Source organism: Corella eumyota, chromosome 7 (genome assembly GCF_963082875.1).
Source record: "Corella eumyota chromosome 7, kaCorEumy4.1, whole genome shotgun sequence".
In the NCBI taxonomy this organism is placed as follows: Eukaryota; Metazoa; Chordata; class Ascidiacea; order Phlebobranchia; family Corellidae; genus Corella; species Corella eumyota.
This window is the reverse complement of record NC_137496.1, coordinates 8,845,255-8,864,903: the sequence shown is the minus strand read 5'-3', so window position 1 is coordinate 8,864,903 and position 19,649 is coordinate 8,845,255. Positions and strand designations below refer to the sequence as shown.

Genomic DNA, 19,649 nt, shown 5'->3' with positions numbered 1-19,649 from the left:
GAGTTTCGTAATGCAAAATGTGTCAGGATAGCCGAGTGGACTAAGGCGCCAGACTCCAGATAAAATCTTCGCCGTTGTGCGGCGATGGGTGTTCTGGTCTCCGAATGGAGGCGTGGGTTCGAATCCCACTTCTGACAGTATTTTTATATGATTAAAACACGATTTTTGAATTAAATAAACAACATTTTAATTTCACTAGTGTTGGCATAATGTCAGGTTAAAAATAAAGATAGGTTTATTTAGAAGTTCACGGATATAACACGTAACTAAATTTATTCGAAAAAAAATTTAACTTTTTATTTTAAACCTAACCGTCATAAAGAAACCAGTATTTAATTATAAGTGAATTACCAGCTTTACGAATTGCAAATTTGACTGTAACTTACCTTTCCAAAGTAACCAAGTTAAAGGGTAAAAATAAGTTCCCTCGTCCGATTTAAAAAAAAAAAATTTATGTAACAGGTATGTACTAGTTAACTAATTTAATAAAATAAGTATTTATTGCTAATATTCTTCTCACCAATATAGGTCAAATCTGAATCCAAATTATGTATTAGTGGTAAAGTCATTAGCCAATAGCAAACAATAAATGTAACGTAGCAAACATTTATCAATGAAATATCATAACAAATCTGCCATTTTCATGTTTATTGTAACGTGTTATCTGTCCTAAGTCACTTGTCCCCTCCCATTAGTCACTTGGGCCCACTTTATCCGCTGTGGGCTGTATTACGTGACTTGTAAGTTAAACTGTAAAAAATGAGTTGTTTAAGGAGGTACATAGTGAACACCCTGAAAAATGGTTGTGTTTGGTTGCTCGATTGTGTTGATAATCATTTTGTAAATAAATCTGTGATATACAGAATTTGGTGCGAGATCAGTAGTTAACAAAATAGGTAAACGCATAAGCGGCAGAATATTTTACAATATTTATCTATAATTCTTTACTTCATAAATTGTGAATTTAAACTACTATTTTATGATCATAATGAAACACAATAAATGCAATGTTATATATTTGAGGCAGGTCAAAGAAGTATACCGTTGTCCTTTCCTGACAATATCGTACATAAAAAAAACTTTAAAAATGATATTAATTTATACTCTAAAATGGTAGCAATTTCCAACAAAACTTTGAATATTATCGGATCCGAATAAGTTCGTTCTTTAAATGCGCTAAAATGGAAATTCCAAATTTGCGTAAGTTGATTAGTTTATAAGGCCATGAATTATCTTTATTGATCTTATGTCATATTAAAGAGCTTCATTAGACAACTGTTATTGTACGCGTCAATGGTGTAACGGTTAGCATTGGTGCCTTCCAAGCACTAGTTCCGGGTTCGACTCCCGGTCGACGCAAGATTTTTAATACCAAAATAGTGTTAAAATTATATAATAAAATATACATTGTTTGATATTAAATATTTTTTTTAACTTATGTAGCAATAAAGCTAAAATTTAATGTATATAACCCCACATTATCCGACTGGTAATTTTACCCGACTCTGTTTTTCAAAATTCGTTAATTAAACGTGAACAATTAAAAAATAATTTAATATGTGTTATTAAACATTAAAAAAAATTAAAGACAACATTTTCTTATAGAACAAAATTTTGTGCTTTAAAATGAAAATAGTTAAAATATAATAAATTATATAACTAACAATGTCTAGATAAGCCAACATAGTACATAAAATTGGTTGCAAAAATGGGAATAAGTTAACTTAATTTGGGACTCTCTAACAAAAGTTTGAGCTTTATTTATTACGAATAAATTAAGTCATTTAAAGTGCAAAAAAATAAAATTTATATTTTTTATAAGTTGTTTAGCTTTTAACCTATAAAAGAGTAAAGGAGAATAAGCGAAAATATATAAACAATAAAAATTTTGATTTTCCTTATTACATTTTACTTTGATATTAATTTAGTACGTTAATAAGCAGAAAGGGCGTTATGACTTAGTGGTAAAGCGCCTGTCTTGTAAACAGGAGATCCTGTGTTCTATCACCAGTAACGCCTATTCATGTTTTTAAACTATTGTTGAGAAATTTATTATTTTCTAAAAAGTTTTCTACCTTTTCTGATTTAAAAATAAATAAAATTTGGGGTTTATATTGGTAAATCTTTTTAATGAAACTTTAAATTTGTTTTTTCGGTAAATCTATATATTCTACAAAAATTATTTTCCTCTTGTGATGTGCATATGTTGGTTAGTAAAAATGAATTTTGACATAATGTAAATTAAGCGTTTATTTTTGAAAAAAGTAAGTCAAAGTTTTGTATCAACTATCCTATAATAGCAATTATAATTAGAAATTTCACAACACGATATTTTTAGTTTATTGAGTTTCGTAATGCAGCACCTGGTTGAACGGAAATACCCATTTAATGCAATATTTTTTGTAAATTTTAAATGAAATATATTTGCAAATATTTTTATAATGGTGCTTTAACTTTGTTTTTATGGTATATCTATATATTCTAGAAAAATTATGTTTCCTTTGTGATGTGCAAATGTTAGTTAAAAAATAAATATTTACATAATGTAAGCTTAGCGTTTTTTTAAGGAGGAAGTAAGTTAAGGTTTTGTATCAACTAACCCATAATAGCAATTATAATTAGAAATTTTGCCACACGATATCTTTAATTTAATGAGTTTCGTAATGCAAAATGTGTCAGGATAGCCGAGTGGACTAAGGCCCCAGACTCAAGATAAAATCTTCGCCGTTGTGCGGCGATGGGTGTTCTGGTCTCCGAATGGAGGCGTGGGTTCGAATCCCACTTCTGACAGTATTTTTATATGATTAAAACACGATTTTTGAATTAAATAAACAACTTTTTAATTTCACTAGTGTTGGCATAATGTCAGGTTAAAAATAAAGATAGGTTTATTTAGAAGTTCACGGATATAACACGTAACTAAATTTATTCGAAAAAAAATTTAACTTTTTATTTTAAACTTAACCGTCATAAAGAAACCAGTATTTAATTATAAGTGAATTACCAGCTTTACGAATTGCAAATTTGACTGTAACTTACCTTTCCAAAGTAACCAAGTTAAAGGGTAAAAATAAGTTCCCTCGTCCGATTTAAAAAAAAAAAATTATGTAACAGGTATGTACTAGTTAACTAATTTAATAAAATAAGTATTTATTGCTAATATTCTTCTCACCAATATAGGTCAAATCTGAATCCAAATTATGTATTAGTGGTAAAGTCATTAGCCAATAGCAAACAATAAATGTAACGTAGCAAACATTTATCAATGAAATATCATAACAAATCTGCCATTTTCATGTCTATTGTAACGTGTTATCTGTCCTAAGTCACTTGCCCCCTCCCATTAGTCACTTGGGCCCACTTTATCCGCTGTGGGCTGTATTACGTGACTTGTAAGTTAAACTGTAAGAAATGAGTTGTTTAAGGGGGTACATAGTGAACACCCTGAAAAATGGTTGTGTTTGGTTGCTCGATTGTGTTGATAATCATTTTGTAAATAAATCTGTGATATACAGAATTTGGTGCGAGATCAGTAGTTAACAAAATAGGTAAACGCATAAGCGGCAGAATATTTTACAATATTTATCTATAATTCTTTACTTCATAAATTGTGAATTTAAACTACTATTTTATGATCATAATGAAACACAATAAATGCAATGTTATATATTTGAGGCAGGTCAAAGAAGTATACCGTTGTCCTTTCCTGACAATATCGTACATAAAAAAAATTTTAAAAATGATATTAATTCATACTCTAAAATGGTAGCAATTTCCAACAAAACTTTGAATATTATCGGATCCGAATAAGTTCGTTCTTTAAATGCGCTAAAATGGAAATTCCAAATTTGCGTAAGTTGATTAGTTTATAAGGCCATGAATTATCTTTATTGATCCTATGTCATATTAAAGAGCTTCATTAGATAACTGTTATTGTACGCGTCGATGGTGTAACGGTTAGCATTGGTGCCTTCCAAGCACTAGTTCCGGGTTCGACTCCCGGTCGACGCAAGATTTTTAATACAAAAATAGTGTTAAAATTATATAATAAAATATACATTGTTTGATATTAAATATTTTTTTTAACTTATGTAGCAATAAAGCTAAAATTTAATGTATATAACCCCACATTATTCGACTGGTAATTTTACCCGACTCTGTTTTTCAAAATTCGTTAATTAAACGTGAACAATTAAAAAATAATTTAATATGTGTTATTAAACATTAAAAAAAATTAAAGACAACATTTTCTTATAGAACAAAATTTTGTGCTTTAAAATGAAAATAGTTAAAATATAATAAATTATATAATTAACAATGTCTAGATAAACCAACATAATACATAAAATTGGTTGCAAAAATGGGAATAAGTTAACTTAATTTGGGACTCTCTAACAAAAGTTTGAGCTTTATTTATTACGAATAAATTTAGTCATTTAAAGTGCAAAAAAATAAAATTTATATTTTTTATAAGTTGTTTAGCTTTTAACCTATAAAAGAGTAAAGGAGAATAAGCGAAAATATATATAAACAATAAAAATTTTGATTTTCCTTATTACATTTTACTTTGATATTAATTTAGTACGTTAATAAGCAGAAAGGGCGTTATGGCTTAGTGGTAAAGCGCCTGTCTTGTAAACAGGAGATCCTGGGTTCGATCCCCAGTAACGCCTATTCATGTTTTTAAACTATTGTTGAGAAATTTATTATTTTCTAAAAAGTATTCTACCTTTTCTGATTTAAAAATAAATAAAATTTGCGGTTTATATTTGTAAATCTTTTTAATGAAACTTTAAATTTGTTTTTTCGGTAAATCTATATATTCTACAAAAATTATTTTCCTCTTGTGATGTGCATATGTTGGTTAGTAAAAATGAATTTTGACATAATGTAAATTAAGCGTTTATTTTTGAAAAAAGTAAGTCAAAGTTTTGTATCAACTATCCCATAATAGCAATTATAATTAGAAATTTCACAACACGATATTTTTAGTTTATTGAGTTTCGTAATGCAGCACCTGGTTGAACGGAAATACCCATTTAATGCAATATTTTTTGTAAATTTTAAATGAAATATATTTGCAAATATTTTTATAATGGTGCTTTAACTTTGTTTTTATGGTATATCTATATATTCTAGAAAAATTATGTTTCCTTTGTGATGTGCAAATGTTAGTTCAAAAATAAATATTTACATAATGTAAGCTTAGCGTTTTTTTAAGGAGGAAGTAAGTTAAGGTTTTGTATCAACTAACCCATAATAGCAATTATAATTAGAAATTTCGCCACACGATATCTTTAATTTAATGAGTTTCGTAATGCAAAATGTGTCAGGATAGCCGAGTGGACTAAGGCGCCAGACTCCAGATAAAATCTTCGCCGTTGTGCGGCGATGGGTGTTCTTTTTATATGATTAAAACACGATTTTTGAATTAAATAAACAACATTTTAATTTCACTAGTGTTGGCATAATGTCAGGTTAAAAATAAAGATAGGTTTATTTAGAAGTTCACGGATATAACACGTAACTAAATTTATTCGAAAAAAAATTTAACTTTTTATTTTAAACCTAACCGTCATAAAGAAACCAGTATTTAATTATAAGTGAATTACCAGCTTTACGAATTGCAAATTTGACTGTAACTTACCTTTCCAAAGTAACCAAGTTAAAGGGTAAAAATAAGTTCCCTCGTCCGATTTAAAAAAAAAAAATTTATGTAACAGGTATGTACTAGTTAACTAATTTAATAAAATAAGTATTTATTGCTAATATTCTTCTCACCAATATAGGTCAAATCTGAATCCAAATTATGTATTAGTGGTAAAGTCATTAGCCAATAGCAAACAATAAATGTAACGTAGCAAACATTTATCAATGAAATATCATAACAAATCTGCCATTTTCATGTTTATTGTAACGTGTTATCTGTCCTAAGTCACTTGTCCCCTCCCATTAGTCACTTGGGCCCACTTTATCCGCTGTGGGCTGTATTACGTGACTTGTAAGTTAAACTGTAAAAAATGAGTTGTTTAAGGAGGTACATAGTGAACACCCTGAAAAATGGTTGTGTTTGGTTGCTCGATTGTGTTGATAATCATTTTGTAAATAAATCTGTGATATACAGAATTTGGTGCGAGATCAGTAGTTAACAAAATAGGTAAACGCATAAGCGGCAGAATATTTTACAATATTTATCTATAATTCTTTACTTCATAAATTGTGAATTTAAACTACTATTTTATGATCATAATGAAACACAATAAATGCAATGTTATATATTTGAGGCAGGTCAAAGAAGTATACCGTTGTCCTTTCCTGACAATATCGTACATAAAAAAAACTTTAAAAATGATATTAATTTATACTCTAAAATGGTAGCAATTTCCAACAAAACTTTGAATATTATCGGATCCGAATAAGTTCGTTCTTTAAATGCGCTAAAATGGAAATTCCAAATTTGCGTAAGTTGATTAGTTTATAAGGCCATGAATTATCTTTATTGATCTTATGTCATATTAAAGAGCTTCATTAGACAACTGTTATTGTACGCGTCAATGGTGTAACGGTTAGCATTGGTGCCTTCCAAGCACTAGTTCCGGGTTCGACTCCCGGTCGACGCAAGATTTTTAATACAAAAATAGTGTTAAAATTATATAATAAAATATACATTGTTTGATATTAAATATTTTTTTTAACTTATGTAGCAATAAAGCTAAAATTTAATGTATATAACCCCACATTATCCGACTGGTAATTTTACCCGACTCTGTTTTTCAAAATTCGTTAATTAAACGTGAACAATTAAAAAATAATTTAATATGTGTTATTAAACATTAAAAAAAATTAAAGACAACATTTTCTTATAGAACAAAATTTTGTGCTTTAAAATGAAAATAGTTAAAATATAATAAATTATATAACTAACAATGTCTAGATAAGCCAACATAGTACATAAAATTGGTTGCAAAAATGGGAATAAGTTAACTTAATTTGGGACTCTCTAACAAAAGTTTGAGCTTTATTTATTACGAATAAATTAAGTCATTTAAAGTGCAAAAAAATAAAATTTATATTTTTTATAAGTTGTTTAGCTTTTAACCTATAAAAGAGTAAAGGAGAATAAGCGAAAATATATAAACAATAAAAATTTTGATTTTCCTTATTACATTTTACTTTGATATTAATTTAGTACGTTAATAAGCAGAAAGGGCGTTATGACTTAGTGGTAAAGCGCCTGTCTTGTAAACAGGAGATCCTGTGTTCTATCACCAGTAACGCCTATTCATGTTTTTAAACTATTGTTGAGAAATTTATTATTTTCTAAAAAGTTTTCTACCTTTTCTGATTTAAAAATAAATAAAATTTGGGGTTTATATTGGTAAATCTTTTTAATGAAACTTTAAATTTGTTTTTTCGGTAAATCTATATATTCTACAAAAATTATTTTCCTCTTGTGATGTGCATATGTTGGTTAGTAAAAATGAATTTTGACATAATGTAAATTAAGCGTTTATTTTTGAAAAAAGTAAGTCAAAGTTTTGTATCAACTATCCTATAATAGCAATTATAATTAGAAATTTCACAACACGATATTTTTAGTTTATTGAGTTTCGTAATGCAGCACCTGGTTGAACGGAAATACCCATTTAATGCAATATTTTTTGTAAATTTTAAATGAAATATATTTGCAAATATTTTTATAATGGTGCTTTAACTTTGTTTTTATGGTATATCTATATATTCTAGAAAAATTATGTTTCCTTTGTGATGTGCAAATGTTAGTTAAAAAATAAATATTTACATAATGTAAGCTTAGCGTTTTTTTAAGGAGGAAGTAAGTTAAGGTTTTGTATCAACTAACCCATAATAGCAATTATAATTAGAAATTTTGCCACACGATATCTTTAATTTAATGAGTTTCGTAATGCAAAATGTGTCAGGATAGCCGAGTGGACTAAGGCCCCAGACTCAAGATAAAATCTTCGCCGTTGTGCGGCGATGGGTGTTCTGGTCTCCGAATGGAGGCGTGGGTTCGAATCCCACTTCTGACAGTATTTTTATATGATTAAAACACGATTTTTGAATTAAATAAACAACTTTTTAATTTCACTAGTGTTGGCATAATGTCAGGTTAAAAATAAAGATAGGTTTATTTAGAAGTTCACGGATATAACACGTAACTAAATTTATTCGAAAAAAAATTTAACTTTTTATTTTAAACTTAACCGTCATAAAGAAACCAGTATTTAATTATAAGTGAATTACCAGCTTTACGAATTGCAAATTTGACTGTAACTTACCTTTCCAAAGTAACCAAGTTAAAGGGTAAAAATAAGTTCCCTCGTCCGATTTAAAAAAAAAAAATTATGTAACAGGTATGTACTAGTTAACTAATTTAATAAAATAAGTATTTATTGCTAATATTCTTCTCACCAATATAGGTCAAATCTGAATCCAAATTATGTATTAGTGGTAAAGTCATTAGCCAATAGCAAACAATAAATGTAACGTAGCAAACATTTATCAATGAAATATCATAACAAATCTGCCATTTTCATGTCTATTGTAACGTGTTATCTGTCCTAAGTCACTTGCCCCCTCCCATTAGTCACTTGGGCCCACTTTATCCGCTGTGGGCTGTATTACGTGACTTGTAAGTTAAACTGTAAGAAATGAGTTGTTTAAGGGGGTACATAGTGAACACCCTGAAAAATGGTTGTGTTTGGTTGCTCGATTGTGTTGATAATCATTTTGTAAATAAATCTGTGATATACAGAATTTGGTGCGAGATCAGTAGTTAACAAAATAGGTAAACGCATAAGCGGCAGAATATTTTACAATATTTATCTATAATTCTTTACTTCATAAATTGTGAATTTAAACTACTATTTTATGATCATAATGAAACACAATAAATGCAATGTTATATATTTGAGGCAGGTCAAAGAAGTATACCGTTGTCCTTTCCTGACAATATCGTACATAAAAAAAATTTTAAAAATGATATTAATTCATACTCTAAAATGGTAGCAATTTCCAACAAAACTTTGAATATTATCGGATCCGAATAAGTTCGTTCTTTAAATGCGCTAAAATGGAAATTCCAAATTTGCGTAAGTTGATTAGTTTATAAGGCCATGAATTATCTTTATTGATCCTATGTCATATTAAAGAGCTTCATTAGATAACTGTTATTGTACGCGTCGATGGTGTAACGGTTAGCATTGGTGCCTTCCAAGCACTAGTTCCGGGTTCGACTCCCGGTCGACGCAAGATTTTTAATACAAAAATAGTGTTAAAATTATATAATAAAATATACATTGTTTGATATTAAATATTTTTTTTAACTTATGTAGCAATAAAGCTAAAATTTAATGTATATAACCCCACATTATTCGACTGGTAATTTTACCCGACTCTGTTTTTCAAAATTCGTTAATTAAACGTGAACAATTAAAAAATAATTTAATATGTGTTATTAAACATTAAAAAAAATTAAAGACAACATTTTCTTATAGAACAAAATTTTGTGCTTTAAAATGAAAATAGTTAAAATATAATAAATTATATAATTAACAATGTCTAGATAAGCCAACATAATACATAAAATTGGTTGCAAAAATGGGAATAAGTTAACTTAATTTGGGACTCTCTAACAAAAGTTTGAGCTTTATTTATTACGAATAAATTTAGTCATTTAAAGTGCAAAAAAATAAAATTTATATTTTTTATAAGTTGTTTAGCTTTTAACCTATAAAAGAGTAAAGGAGAATAAGCGAAAATATATATAAACAATAAAAATTTTGATTTTCCTTATTACATTTTACTTTGATATTAATTTAGTACGTTAATAAGCAGAAAGGGCGTTATGGCTTAGTGGTAAAGCGCCTGTCTTGTAAACAGGAGATCCTGGGTTCGATCCCCAGTAACGCCTATTCATGTTTTTAAACTATTGTTGAGAAATTTATTATTTTCTAAAAAGTATTCTACCTTTTCTGATTTAAAAATAAATAAAATTTGCGGTTTATATTTGTAAATCTTTTTAATGAAACTTTAAATTTGTTTTTTCGGTAAATCTATATATTCTACAAAAATTATTTTCCTCTTGTGATGTGCATATGTTGGTTAGTAAAAATGAATTTTGACATAATGTAAATTAAGCGTTTATTTTTGAAAAAAGTAAGTCAAAGTTTTGTATCAACTATCCCATAATAGCAATTATAATTAGAAATTTCACAACACGATATTTTTAGTTTATTGAGTTTCGTAATGCAGCACCTGGTTGAACGGAAATACCCATTTAATGCAATATTTTTTGTAAATTTTAAATGAAATATATTTGCAAATATTTTTATAATGGTGCTTTAACTTTGTTTTTATGGTATATCTATATATTCTAGAAAAATTATGTTTCCTTTGTGATGTGCAAATGTTAGTTAAAAAATAAATATTTACATAATGTAAGCTTAGCGTTTTTTTAAGGAGGAAGTAAGTTAAGGTTTTGTATCAACTAACCCATAATAGCAATTATAATTAGAAATTTCGCCACACGATATCTTTAATTTAATGAGTTTCGTAATGCAAAATGTGTCAGGATGGCCGAGTGGTCTAAGGCGCCAGACTCAAGATACAATCTTCGCCGTTGTACGGCAATGGGTGTTCTGGTCTCCGAATGGAGGCGTGGGTTCGAATCCCACTTCTGACAATATTTTTATATGATTAAAACACGATTTTTGAATTAAATAAACAACTTTTTAATTTCACTAGTGTTGGCATAATGTCAGGTTAAAAATAAAGATAGGTTTATTTAGAAGTTCACAGATATAACACGTAACTAAATTTATTCGAAAAAAAATTTAACTTTTTATTTTAAACTTAACCGTCATAAAGAAATCAGTATTTAATTATAAGTGAATTACCAGCTTTACGAATTGCAAATTTGACTGTAACTTACCTTTCCAAAGTAACCAAGTTAAAGGGTAAAAATAAGTTCCCTCGTCCGATTTAAAAAAAAAAAATTTATGTAACAGGTATGTACTAGTAAACTAATTTAATAAAATAAGTATTTATTGCTAATATTCTTCTCACCAATATAGGTCAAATCTGAATCCAAATTATGTATTAGTGGTAAAGTCATTAGCCAATAGCAAACAATAAATGTAACGTAGCAAACATTTATCAATGGAATACCATAACAAATCTGCCATTTTCATGTTTATTGTAACGTGTTATCTGTCCTAAGTCACTTGCTCCCTCCCATTAGTCACTTGGGCCCACTTTATCCGCTGTGGGCTGTATTACGTGACTTGTAAGTTAAACTGTAAGAAATGAGTTGTTTAAGGAGGTACATAGTGAACACCCTGAAAAATGGTTGTGTTTGGTTGCTCGATTGTGTTGATAATCATTTTGTAAATAAATCTGTGATATACAGAATTTGGTGCGAGATCAGTAGTTAACAAAATAGGTAAACGCATAAGCGGCAGAATATTTTACAATATTTATCTATAATTCTTTACTTCATAAATTGTGAATTTAAACTACTATTTTATGATCATAATGAAACACAATAAATGCAATGTTATATATTTGAGGCAGGTCAAAGAAGTATACCGTTGTCCTTTCCTGACAATATCGTACATAAAAAAAACTTTAAAAATGATATTAATTTATACTCTAAAATGGTAGCAATTTCCAACAAAACTTTGAATATTATCGGATCCGAATAAGTTCGTTCTTTAAATGCGCTAAAATGGAAATTCCAAATTTGCGTAAGTTGATTAGTTTATAAGGCCATGAATTATCTTTATTGATCCTATGTCATATTAAAGAGCTTCATTAGATAACTGTTATTGTACGCGTCAATGGTGTAACGGTTAGCATTGGTGCCTTCCAAGCACTAGTTCCGGGTTCGACTCCCGGTCGACGCAAGATTTTTAATACAAAAATAGTGTTAAAATTATATAATAAAATATACATTGTTTGATATTAAATATTTTTTTTAACTTATGTAGCAATAAAGCTAAAATTTAATGTATATAACCCCACATTATCCGACTGGTAATTTTACCCGACTCTGTTTTTCAAAATTCGTTAATTAAACGTGAACAATTAAAAAATAATTTAATATGTGTTATTAAACATTAAAAAAAATTAAAGACAACATTTTCTTATAGAACAAAATTTTGTGCTTTAAAATGAAAATAGTTAAAATATAATAAATTATATAACTAACAATGTCTAGATAAGCCAACATAGTACATAAAATTGGTTGCAAAAATGGGAATAAGTTAACTTAATTTGGGACTCTCTAACAAAAGTTTGAGCTTTATTTATTACGAATAAATTAAGTCATTTAAAGTGCAAAAAAATAAAATTTATATTTTTTATAAGTTGTTTAGCTTTTAACCTATAAAAGAGTAAAGGAGAATAAGCGAAAATATATAAACAATAAAAATTTTGATTTTCCTTATTACATTTTACTTTGATATTAATTTAGTACGTTAATAAGCAGAAAGGGCGTTATGACTTAGTGGTAAAGCGCCTGTCTTGTAAACAGGAGATCCTGTGTTCTATCACCAGTAACGCCTATTCATGTTTTTAAACTATTGTTGAGAAATTTATTATTTTCTAAAAAGTTTTCTACCTTTTCTGATTTAAAAATAAATAAAATTTGGGGTTTATATTGGTAAATCTTTTTAATGAAACTTTAAATTTGTTTTTTCGGTAAATCTATATATTCTACAAAAATTATTTTCCTCTTGTGATGTGCATATGTTGGTTAGTAAAAATGAATTTTGACATAATGTAAATTAAGCGTTTATTTTTGAAAAAAGTAAGTCAAAGTTTTGTATCAACTATCCTATAATAGCAATTATAATTAGAAATTTCACAACACGATATTTTTAGTTTATTGAGTTTCGTAATGCAGCACCTGGTTGAACGGAAATACCCATTTAATGCAATATTTTTTGTAAATTTTAAATGAAATATATTTGCAAATATTTTTATAATGGTGCTTTAACTTTGTTTTTATGGTATATCTATATATTCTAGAAAAATTATGTTTCCTTTGTGATGTGCAAATGTTAGTTAAAAAATAAATATTTACATAATGTAAGCTTAGCGTTTTTTTAAGGAGGAAGTAAGTTAAGGTTTTGTATCAACTAACCCATAATAGCAATTATAATTAGAAATTTTGCCACACGATATCTTTAATTTAATGAGTTTCGTAATGCAAAATGTGTCAGGATGGCCGAGTGGACTAAGGCCCCAGACTCAAGATAAAATCTTCGCCGTTGTGCGGCGATGGGTGTTCTGGTCTCCGAATGGAGGCGTGGGTTCGAATCCCACTTCTGACAGTATTTTTATATGATTAAAACACGATTTTTGAATTAAATAAACAACTTTTTAATTTCACTAGTGTTGGCATAATGTCAGGTTAAAAATAAAGATAGGTTTATTTAGAAGTTCACGGATATAACACGTAACTAAATTTATTCGAAAAAAAATTTAACTTTTTATTTTAAACCTAACCGTCATAAAGAAACCAGTATTTAATTATAAGTGAATTACCAGCTTTACGAATTGCAAATTTGACTGTAACTTACCTTTCCAAAGTAACCAAGTTAAAGGGTAAAAATAAGTTCCCTCGTCCGATTTAAAAAAAAAAAATTTATGTAACAGGTATGTACTAGTTAACTAATTTAATAAAATAAGTATTTATTGCTAATATTCTTCTCACCAATATAGGTCAAATCTGAATCCAAATTATGTATTAGTGGTAAAGTCATTAGCCAATAGCAAACAATAAATGTAACGTAGCAAACATTTATCAATGAAATATCATAACAAATCTGCCATTTTCATGTCTATTGTAACGTGTTATCTGTCCTAAGTCACTTGCCTCCTCCCATTAGTCACTTGGGCCCACTTTATCCGCTGTGGGCTGTATTACGTGACTTGTAAGTTAAACTGTAAGAAATGAGTTGTTTAAGGGGGTACATAGTGAACACCCTGAAAAATGGTTGTGTTTGGTTGCTCGATTGTGTTGATAATCATTTTGTAAATAAATCTGTGATATACAGAATTTGGTGCGAGATCAGTAGTTAACAAAATAGGTAAACGCATAAGCGGCAGAATATTTTACAATATTTATCTATAATTCTTTACTTCATAAATTGTGAATTTAAACTACTATTTTATGATCATAATGAAACACAATAAATGCAATGTTATATATTTGAGGCAGGTCAAAGAAGTATACCGTTGTCCTTTCCTGACAATATCGTACATAAAAAAAATTTTAAAAATGATATTAATTCATACTCTAAAATGGTAGCAATTTCCAACAAAACTTTGAATATTATCGGATCCGAATAAGTTCGTTCTTTAAATGCGCTAAAATGGAAATTCCAAATTTGCGTAAGTTGATTAGTTTATAAGGCCATGAATTATCTTTATTGATCCTATGTCATATTAAAGAGCTTCATTAGATAACTGTTATTGTACGCGTCGATGGTGTAACGGTTAGCATTGGTGCCTTCCAAGCACTAGTTCCGGGTTCGACTCCCGGTCGACGCAAGATTTTTAATACAAAAATAGTGTTAAAATTATATAATAAAATATACATTGTTTGATATTAAATATTTTTTTTAACTTATGTAGCAATAAAGCTAAAATTTAATGTATATAACCCCACATTATTCGACTGGTAATTTTACCCGACTCTGTTTTTCAAAATTCGTTAATTAAACGTGAACAATTAAAAAATAATTTAATATGTGTTATTAAACATTAAAAAAAATTAAAGACAACATTTTCTTATAGAACAAAATTTTGTGCTTTAAAATGAAAATAGTTAAAATATAATAAATTATATAATTAACAATGTCTAGATAAGCCAACATAATACATAAAATTGGTTGCAAAAATGGGAATAAGTTAACTTAATTTGGGACTCTCTAACAAAAGTTTGAGCTTTATTTATTACGAATAAATTAAGTCATTTAAAGTGCAAAAAAATAAAATTTATATTTTTTATAAGTTGTTTAGCTTTTAACCTATAAAAGAGTAAACGAGAATAAGCGAAAATATATAAACAATAAAAATTTTGATTTTCCTTATTACATTTTACTTTGATATTAATTTAGTACGTTAATAAGCAGAAAGGGGTTATGACTTAGTGGTAAAGCGCCTGTCTTGTAAACAGGAGATCCTGGGTTCGATCCCCAGTAACGCCTATTCATGTTTTTAAACTATTGTTGAGAAATTTATTATTTTCTAAAAAGTATTCTACCTTTTCTGATTTAAAAATAAATAAAATTTGCGGTTTATATTTGTAAATCTTTTTAATGAAACTTTAAATTTGTTTTTTCGGTAAATCTATATATTCTACAAAAATTATTTTCCTCTTGTGATGTGCATATGTTGGTTAGTAAAAATGAATTTTGACATAATGTAAATTAAGCGTTTATTTTTGAAAAAAGTAAGTCAAAGTTTTGTATCAACTATCCCATAATAGCAATTATAATTAGAAATTTCACAACACGATATTTTTAGTTTATTGAGTTTCGTAATGCAGCACCTGGTTGAACGGAAATACCCATTTAATGCAATATTTTTTGTAAATTTTAAATGAAATATATTTGCAAATATTTTTATAATGGTGCTTTAACTTTGTTTTTATGGTATATCTATATATTCTAGAAAAATTATGTTTCCTTTGTGATGTGCAAATGTTAGTTAAAAAATAAATATTTACATAATGTAAGCTTAGCGTTTTTTTAAGGAGGAAGTAAGTTAAGGTTTTGTATCAACTAACCCATAATAGCAATTATAATTAGAAATTTCGCCACACGATATCTTTAATTTAATGAGTTTCGTAATGCAAAATGTGTCAGGATGGCCGAGTGGTCTAAGGCGCCAGACTCAAGATACAATCTTCGCCGTTGTACGGCAATGGGTGTTCTGGTCTCCGAATGGAGGCGTGGGTTCGAATCCCACTTCTGACAATATTTTTATATGATTAAAACACGATTTTTGAATTAAATAAACAACTTTTTAATTTCACTAGTGTTGGCATAATGTCAGGTTAAAAATAAAGATAGGTTTATTTAGAAGTTCACAGATATAACACGTAACTAAATTTATTCGAAAAAAAATTTAACTTTTTATTTTAAACTTAACCGTCATAAAGAAACCAGTATTTAATTATAAGTGAATTACCAGCTTTACGAATTGCAAATTTGACTGTAACTTACCTTTCCAAAGTAACCAAGTTAAAGGGTAAAAATAAGTTCCCTCGTCCGATTTAAAAAAAAAAATTTATGTAACAGGTATGTATTAGTTAACTAATTTAATAAAATAAGTATTTATTGCTAATATTCTTCTCACCAATATAGGTCAAATCTGAATCCAAATTATGTATTAGTGGTAAAGTCATTAGCCAATAGCAAACAATAAATGTAACGTAGCAAACATTTATCAATGAAATATCATAACAAATCTGCCATTTTCATGTCTATTGTAACGTGTTATCTGTCCTAAGTCACTTGCCCCCTCCCATTAGTCACTTGGGCCCACTTTATTCGCTGTGGGCTGTATTACGTGACTTGTAAGTTAAACTGTAAGAAATGAGTTGTTTAAGGGGGTACATAGTGAACACCCTGAAAAATGGTTGTGTTTGGTTGCTCGATTGTGTTGATAATCATTTTGTAAATAAATCTGTGATATACAGAATTTGGTGCGAGATCAGTAGTTAACAAAATAGGTAAACGCATAAGCGGCAGAATATTTTACAATATTTATCTATAATTCTTTACTTCATAAATTGTGAATTTAAACTACTATTTTATGATCATAATGAAACACAATAAATGCAATGTTATATATTTGAGGCAGGTCAAAGAAGTATACCGTTGTCCTTTCCTGACAATATCGTACATAAAAAAAATTTTAAAAATGATATTAATTCATACTCTAAAATGGTAGCAATTTCCAACAAAACTTTGAATATTATCGGATCCGAATAAGTTCGTTCTTTAAATGCGCTAAAATGGAAATTCCAAATTTGCGTAAGTTGATTAGTTTATAAGGCCATGAATTATCTTTATTGATCCTATGTCATATTAAAGAGCTTCATTAGATAACTGTTATTGTACGCGTCGATGGTGTAACGGTTAGCATTGGTGCCTTCCAAGCACTAGTTCCGGGTTCGACTCCCGGTCGACGCAAGATTTTTAATACAAAAATAGTGTTAAAATTATATAATAAAATATACATTGTTTGATATTAAATATTTTTTTTAACTTATGTAGCAATAAAGCTAAAATTTAATGTATATAACCCCACATTATTCGACTGGTAATTTTACCCGACTCTGTTTTTCAAAATTCGTTAATTAAACGTGAACAATTAAAAAATAATTTAATATGTGTTATTAAACATTAAAAAAAATTAAAGACAACATTTTCTTATAGAACAAAATTTTGTGCTTTAAAATGAAAATAGTTAAAATATAATAAATTATATAATTAACAATGTCTAGATAAGCCAACATAATACATAAAATTGGTTGCAAAAATGGGAATAAGTTAACTTAATTTGGGACTCTCTAACAAAAGTTTGAGCTTTATTTATTACGAATAAATTAAGTCATTTAAAGTGCAAAAAAATAAAATTTATATTTTTTATAAGTTGTTTAGCTTTTAACCTATAAAAGAGTAAACGAGAATAAGCGAAAATATATAAACAATAAAAATTTTGATTTTCCTTATTACATTTTACTTTGATATTAATTTAGTACGTTAATAAGCAGAAAGGGGTTATGACTTAGTGGTAAAGCGCCTGTCTTGTAAACAGGAGATCCTGGGTTCGATCCCCAGTAACGCCTATTCATGTTTTTAAACTATTGTTGAGAAATTTATTATTTTCTAAAAAGTATTCTACCTTTTCTGATTTAAAAATAAATAAAATTTGCGGTTTATATTTGTAAATCTTTTTAATGAAACTTTAAATTTGTTTTTTCGGTAAATCTATATATTCTACAAAAATTATTTTCCTCTTGTGATGTGCATATGTTGGTTAGTAAAAATGAATTTTGACATAATGTAAATTAAGCGTTTATTTTTGAAAAAAGTAAGTCAAAGTTTTGTATCAACTATCCCATAATAGCAATTATAATTAGAAATTTCACAACACGATATTTTTAGTTTATTGAGTTTCGTAATGCAGCACCTGGTTGAACGGAAATACCCATTTAATGCAATATTTTTTGTAAATTTTAAATGAAATATATTTGCAAATATTTTTATAATGGTGCTTTAACTTTGTTTTTATGGTATATCTATATATTCTAGAAAAATTATGTTTCCTTTGTGATGTGCAAATGTTAGTTAAAAAATAAATATTTACATAATGTAAGCTTAGCGTTTTTTTAAGGAGGAAGTAAGTTAAGGTTTTGTATCAACTAACCCATAATAGCAATTATAATTAGAAATTTCGCCACACGATATCTTTAATTTAATGAGTTTCGTAATGCAAAATGTGTCAGGATGGCCGAGTGGTCTAAGGCGCCAGACTCAAGATACAATCTTCGCCGTTGTACGGCAATGGGTGTTCTGGTCTCCGAATGGAGGCGTGGGTTCGAATCCCACTTCTGACAATATTTTTATATGATTAAAACACGATTTTTGAATTAAATAAACAACTTTTTAATTTCACTAGTGTTGGCATAATGTCAGGTTAAAAATAAAGATAGGTTTATTTAGAAGTTCACAGATATAACACGTAACTAAATTTATTCGAAAAAAAATTTAACTTTTTATTTTAAACTTAACCGTCATAAAGAAACCAGTATTTAATTATAAGTGAATTACCAGCTTTACGAATTGCAAATTTGACTGTAACTTACCTTTCCAAAGTAACCAAGTTAAAGGGTAAAAATAAGTTCCCTCGTCCGATTTAAAAAAAAAAAATTTATGTAACAGGTATGTACTAGTTAACTAATTTAATAAAATAAGTATTTATTGCTAATATTCTTCTCACCAATATAGGTCAAATCTGAATCCAAATTATGTATTAGTGGTAAAGTCATTAGCCAATAGCAAACAATAAATGTAACGTAGCAAACATTTATCAATGAAATATCATAACAAATCTGCCATTTTCATGTCTATTGTAACGTGTTATCTGTCCTAAGTCACTTGCCCCCTCCCATTAGTCACTTGGGCCCACTTTATCCGCTGTGGGCTGTATTACGTGACTTGTAAGTTAAACTGTAAGAAATGAGTTGTTTAAGGGGGTACATAGTGAACACCCTGAAAAATGGTTGTGTTTGGTTGCTCGATTGTGTTGATAATCATTTTGTAAATAAATCTGTGATATACAGAATTTGGTGCGAGATCAGTAGTTAACAAAATAGGTAAACGCATAAGCGGCAGAATATTTTACAATATTTATCTATAATTCTTTACTTCATAAATTGTGAATTTAAACTACTATTTTATGATCATAATGAAACACAATAAATGCAATGTTATATATTTGAGGCAGGTCAAAGAAGTATACCGTTGTCCTTTCCTGACAATATCGTACATAAAAAAAATTTTAAAAATGATATTAATTCATACTCTAAAATGGTAGCAATTTCC

The 19,649-nt window shown here is 28.1% G+C and overlaps 15 non-coding genes across 15 annotated transcripts; all 15 read left to right on the top strand.

Annotated features, from left to right (window-relative positions):
• Positions 1-21: 21 nt before the first annotated feature.
• Positions 22-137, top strand: Trnaw-cca (transfer RNA tryptophan (anticodon CCA)). The gene is made up of 2 exons: positions 22-59; positions 92-137. It is a non-coding gene; the product is annotated as a tRNA-Trp (tRNA).
• A 1,150-nt stretch (positions 138-1,287) lies between these two features.
• On the top strand, positions 1,288-1,359 carry Trnag-ucc (transfer RNA glycine (anticodon UCC)). The gene has a single exon. It is a non-coding gene; the product is annotated as a tRNA-Gly (tRNA).
• A 2,580-nt stretch (positions 1,360-3,939) lies between these two features.
• Trnag-ucc (transfer RNA glycine (anticodon UCC)) lies at positions 3,940-4,011 on the top strand. Its single transcript has one exon. It is a non-coding gene; the product is annotated as a tRNA-Gly (tRNA).
• A 590-nt stretch (positions 4,012-4,601) lies between these two features.
• Trnat-ugu (transfer RNA threonine (anticodon UGU)) lies at positions 4,602-4,673 on the top strand. Its single transcript has one exon. It is a non-coding gene; the product is annotated as a tRNA-Thr (tRNA).
• Positions 4,674-6,548: 1,875 nt separating this feature from the next.
• On the top strand, positions 6,549-6,620 carry Trnag-ucc (transfer RNA glycine (anticodon UCC)). The gene has a single exon. It is a non-coding gene; the product is annotated as a tRNA-Gly (tRNA).
• A 2,580-nt stretch (positions 6,621-9,200) lies between these two features.
• Positions 9,201-9,272, top strand: Trnag-ucc (transfer RNA glycine (anticodon UCC)). The gene has a single exon. It is a non-coding gene; the product is annotated as a tRNA-Gly (tRNA).
• Positions 9,273-9,862: 590 nt separating this feature from the next.
• Trnat-ugu (transfer RNA threonine (anticodon UGU)) lies at positions 9,863-9,934 on the top strand. Its single transcript has one exon. It is a non-coding gene; the product is annotated as a tRNA-Thr (tRNA).
• Positions 9,935-10,589: 655 nt separating this feature from the next.
• Trnal-caa (transfer RNA leucine (anticodon CAA)) lies at positions 10,590-10,705 on the top strand. The gene is made up of 2 exons: positions 10,590-10,627; positions 10,660-10,705. It is a non-coding gene; the product is annotated as a tRNA-Leu (tRNA).
• Positions 10,706-11,855: 1,150 nt separating this feature from the next.
• Positions 11,856-11,927, top strand: Trnag-ucc (transfer RNA glycine (anticodon UCC)). Its single transcript has one exon. It is a non-coding gene; the product is annotated as a tRNA-Gly (tRNA).
• Positions 11,928-14,508: 2,581 nt separating this feature from the next.
• On the top strand, positions 14,509-14,580 carry Trnag-ucc (transfer RNA glycine (anticodon UCC)). The gene has a single exon. It is a non-coding gene; the product is annotated as a tRNA-Gly (tRNA).
• Positions 14,581-15,167: 587 nt separating this feature from the next.
• Trnat-ugu (transfer RNA threonine (anticodon UGU)) lies at positions 15,168-15,239 on the top strand. Its single transcript has one exon. It is a non-coding gene; the product is annotated as a tRNA-Thr (tRNA).
• A 655-nt stretch (positions 15,240-15,894) lies between these two features.
• On the top strand, positions 15,895-16,010 carry Trnal-caa (transfer RNA leucine (anticodon CAA)). The gene is made up of 2 exons: positions 15,895-15,932; positions 15,965-16,010. It is a non-coding gene; the product is annotated as a tRNA-Leu (tRNA).
• A 1,149-nt stretch (positions 16,011-17,159) lies between these two features.
• Trnag-ucc (transfer RNA glycine (anticodon UCC)) lies at positions 17,160-17,231 on the top strand. Its single transcript has one exon. It is a non-coding gene; the product is annotated as a tRNA-Gly (tRNA).
• A 587-nt stretch (positions 17,232-17,818) lies between these two features.
• On the top strand, positions 17,819-17,890 carry Trnat-ugu (transfer RNA threonine (anticodon UGU)). The gene has a single exon. It is a non-coding gene; the product is annotated as a tRNA-Thr (tRNA).
• A 655-nt stretch (positions 17,891-18,545) lies between these two features.
• Trnal-caa (transfer RNA leucine (anticodon CAA)) lies at positions 18,546-18,661 on the top strand. Its single transcript has 2 exons — positions 18,546-18,583; positions 18,616-18,661. It is a non-coding gene; the product is annotated as a tRNA-Leu (tRNA).
• The last annotated feature ends 988 nt before the right edge of the window (positions 18,662-19,649 follow it).